Source organism: Manis javanica, chromosome 1, assembly GCF_040802235.1.
Source record: "Manis javanica isolate MJ-LG chromosome 1, MJ_LKY, whole genome shotgun sequence".
Taxonomy (NCBI): Eukaryota; Metazoa; Chordata; class Mammalia; order Pholidota; family Manidae; genus Manis; species Manis javanica.
Window position 1 is genome coordinate 5,408,055 of NC_133156.1, and position 4,889 is coordinate 5,412,943.

Sequence of the window (4,889 nt, forward strand, 5' to 3'; positions counted from 1 at the left end):
CTTTAATTTCTCTTAAGAGTGTCTTATAGTTTTCAGGGTATAGGTCTTTCACTTCCTTGGATAGGTTTATTCCTAGGTATTTTATTCTTTTTGATGCAATTGTGAATGGAATTGTTTTCCTGATTTCTCTTTCTATTGGTTCATTGTTAGTGTATAGGAAAGCCACAGATTTCTGTGTGTTAATTTTGCATCCTGCAACTTTGCTGAATTCCGATATTAGTTCTAGTAGTTTTGGAGTGGAGTCTTTAGGGTTGGTTTTTATGTACAATATCATGTCATCTGCAAATAGTGACAGTTTAACTTCTTCTTTACAAATCTGGATTCCTTGTATTTCTTTGTTTTGTCTAATTGCCATGGCTAGGACCTCCAGTACCAGGTTGAATTACAGTGGGGAGAGTTAGCTTCCCTGTCTTGTTCCCGATCTCAGAGGAAATGCTTTCAGCTTCTCACTGTTCAGTATAATGTTGGCTGTGGGTTTGTCATATATGGGTTTTGTTATATTGAGGTACTATCCCTCTATACCTATTTTGCTTAGAGTTTTTATCGTGAATGGACGTTGAATTTTGTCGAATGCTTTTTCAGCATCTATGGAGATGGTCATGTGGTTTTTGTCCTTCTTTTTGTTGATGTGGTGGATGATGTTGAGGGATTTTTGAATGTTGTACCATCCTTGCATCCCTGGGATGAATCCCACTTAGTCATGGTGTATGATCCTTTTGATGTATTTTGAATTCACTTTGCTAATATTTTACTAAGTATTTTTGCATCTACATTTATCAGGGATATTGGTCTTTAATTTTGTTTTTTTGGGGGGTCTTTACCTGGTTTTGGTTGTAAGGTGATGTTGGCTTCATAGAATGAGTTTAGGAGTATTCCCTCCTCTTGTATTTTTTTGGAAAACTTTAATGAGAATGGGTTTTACGTCTTCTCTGTATGTCTGATAAAATTCCAAGGTAAATCCATCTGGCCTGGGGGTTTTGTTCTTGGGTAGTTTTTTGATTACTGCCTCACTTACTTTCCTTGTAATTGGTTTGTTTAACTTTTGTGTTTCATCCTTGGTTAGTCTTGGAAGGTTGTATTTTTCTAGGAAGTTGTCCATTTCTTCTAGGTTTTCCAGCTTGTTAGTATATAGGTTTTCATAGTAGTATTTAATAATTCTTTGTATTTCTGTGGAGTCTGTCATGATTTTTCCTTTCTCATTTCTGATCCTTCTGATGTGTGTTGACTTTATTTTTCTCTTAATAAGTCTGGCTAGAGGCTTATCTATTTTGCACATTTTCTCAAAGAATCACCTCTTGGTTTCATTGATTTTTTCTTTTGTTTTATTCTTCTCAATTTTATTTAATTCTTCTCTGATCTTTATTATGTCCCTCCTTCTGCTAACTTTAGGCCTTATTTGTTCTTCTTTTTCCAGTTTTGATAATTGTGATGTTAGACTATTCATTTGGGATTGTTCTTCCTTCTTTAAGTATGTCTGGATTGCTATATACTTTCCTCTTAAAACTGCTTTTGCTGCATCCCACCAAAGTTGGGGCTTTGTGTTGTTGTTGTCATTTGTTTCCATATATACCTTGAGTTCTATTTTAATTTGTTCATTGATCAATTGATTATTTAGGAACATGTTGTTAAGCCTCCATGTGTTTGTGAGCCTTTTGTTTTCTTTGTACAGTTTATTTCTTGTTTTAGAGCTTTGTGTTCTGAAAAATTGGTTGGTAGAATTTCAGTCTTTTGGAATTTACTGAGGCTCTATTTGTGGCCTAGTATGTGGTCTATTCTGGATAATGTTCCATGTGTACTTGAGAAGAATGTATGTACTGTTGCTTCTGTATGTAGAGTTTTATAGATGTCCATTAGGTCCATCTGTTATAGTGTGTTGTTCAGTGCCTCTGTGTCCTTACTTATTTTCTCTCCAGTGAGTGGCATGTTGAGGTATCGTAAAATGAATGCATTGCCTTCTATTTCCTCCTTTAGTTCTGTTAGTATTTGTTTCACATTTGTTGGGGCTCCTGTGTTGGGTGCACATATATTTATAATGGTTATATCCTCTTGATGGACTGAGCCCTTTATCATTAGGTAATGTCCTTCTTTATCTCTTGTTAATTTCTTTGTTTTGGAGTCTATTTTGTCTGATACTAGTACTGCAACACCTGCTTTTTTCTCCCTGTTGTTTGCATGAAATATCTTTTTCTATCCCTTGACTTTTAGTCTGTGCATGTCTTTGGGTTTGTGGTGAGTTTCTTGTAAGCAGCATATAGATGGGTCTTGCTTTTTTATCCATTCTATTACTCTGTGTCTTTTGATTGGTGCATTCAGTCCATTTACATTTAGGGTGACTATTGAAAGATATGTACTTATTGCCATTGCAGGCTTTACATTCGTGGTTACCAAAGGTGCAAGGTTAGCTTCTTTAGTATCTTACTGTCTAACAACTCATTTACTGAGCTGTTATAAACACTGTGTGGTGATTCTTTATTTTTCTCCCTTTTGATTCCTCCTCCTCCATTCTTTATATGTTGGGTGTTTTATTCTGTGCTCTTTTGTGTTTCCTTTAACTACTTTTGTGGGTAGTTGATTTTATTTTTTGCCTTTAGTTAGTATTTTATTGGTCTGCTTTCTTTGCTGTGATTTTATTTTCTCTGGTGACCTCTATTTAGTCTTAGGAGTACTCCCATCTAGAGCGAGTCTCTCTAAAATACCCTGTAGAGGTGCTCTGTGGGAGGCAAATTCCCTCAACGTTTGCTTGCCTGGGAATTGTTTAATCCCTACTCCATATTTAAATGATAATTGTGCCGGATACATTATTCTCGGTTCAAGCCCCTTCTGTTTCATTGCATTAAATACCCTTATCATGCCATTCTCCTCTGGCCTGTAAGGTTTCTGTTGAGAAGTCTGATGATAGCCTAATGGTTTTCCTTTGTAGGTGACCTTTTTCCTCTCTCTGACTGCCTTTAAAACTCTGTGCTTGTCCTTGATCTTTGTCATTTTAATTGTTATGTGTCTTGGTGTTTTCCTCCTTGGGTCCCTTCTGTTGGGTGTTCTGTGTACTTCCATGGTCTGATCAATTATTCTTTCCCCCAGTTTGGGGAAGTTTTCAGCAATTATTTCTCCAAAGACACATTCTATCCCTTTTTCTCTCTCTTCTGGTAACCCTACATTGTTCCTTTTGGATTGGTTACACAGTTCTCTTAAAATTCTTTCATTCCTGGAGATCCTTTTCTCTCTCTCTGCATCAGCTTCTATGTGTTCCTGTTCTCTGGTTTCTGTTCCATCAGTGGCCTCTTGCATCCTATCCATTCTGCTTATAAATCCTTCCAGAGATTGTTTCACTTCTGTAATCTCCCTCTGAATGTCATCCCTTAGCTCTTGCATATTTCTCTGCAGCTCTGTCAGCATGGTTATGACCTCTATTTTGAATTCTTTTTCAGGAAGATTGGTTAGGTATATCTCCTTCTCAGGGTAGGCTCTGTGGTTTTGGTTTGTGTCAAATTCTTCTGCCTTTTCGTGGTGATAGAGATAGTTTGCAGAGCTGGTGCATGTGATGCCTGGGAGAATGTCGCTTCTTGCTGGATTGTGGTCTTCCTCTCCCCCTTCGTGAAGCACTGGGTTCTCACAGGTATGGATATAATCTGGGTTTTGTCCTGTGTCTTCTGGAATCTCTTTTAGGAAGAGTTATATTTGCTGTATTTTCAAAAATGTATATGGTTTGGGGAGGAGATTTCCACTGTTCTACTCACGCCGCCATCTTGGCTCCTCTCCTTGACAGTTCATTTTTATAGGGTCTGAGAGGAGATGACATTAGCCCCCATCTCCCTTTTCTTTGGTGGCATCTTTTCTTAATTTTTCTTTCACATTGTGTTGGCCTAATTTTTGACAAATTTAGTGGGCACATTCTAGTCCTGGTTCTGGACTTTATCCAACAGGTAAAGGTCTCTGAACACCCTGTATACTGCCCACACCATAGCAATTCTATCATTTAAGCCAAAAACTTTATTCATATGATTGTGCCTGAGGGCATTATGTGTGTATACACACATGTATTACATTATAATGTGAACTCACTGTTATAATGCATGATCCAAAACAGCAGACTTCACCTCCTTTGTTAACCTGAGTACTTTGTACAAATGATTCTAATATACGTGTGCATATATAGAAACCAATGTAAGAATCTGAAAAGTTGCAAAATGGAAAGAATGAAGGGGTAAATAAACAAGGTTAAAATGAGTAGTTTCAAACAACTGTCATAATCAAATTGAGGAATCAGTAAATGACACAAGATATAAAATAGCAATAAGTTAATGATATCAACATGGATCAATAATTAAATTGTCAAAGAACTAGACATAAAAGAATGTAACACATAATATTCCAAGAATGTTTGGGATTATAGCAGATCCTCATTTATTATTTGAGGAATGAATCATGAATTATATCTTAATATATATGGATGTTTATCATGTGACAAAGTTGCATTTCAGTGTATTTGGAAAATGTTGAATTATAAAGGAAAAAACACTAAAGGCTGTCTACTTGGAAGGAGGTGACATCTTAAGACATCTTACAAATAATTAGAGGGATTACAACTTCCAAGTAAGACTAGCCAGTACATTTTAGATTAATAGCTAAAAAATTACATAAAGTAATATACTGGGGGGAAAGGTGGCAAAACCATATTTAAAAAGGCAATAAATTCAGAAGTAATGGTCCAAACTTTGCTCCAAAGTTCAGTTCAGAAGAATGATCTGTAGAAATTATATGAAATGCTGACACCTATAAAAAGATGACCAATTAATATACAGGTGTATAATAATAAAAGGTAAATAGAATTGGTGGTCAAATATATGAATTTAGCTGAAACAAAGTAATAGTTTAAAAAAACAAGAAGAAAT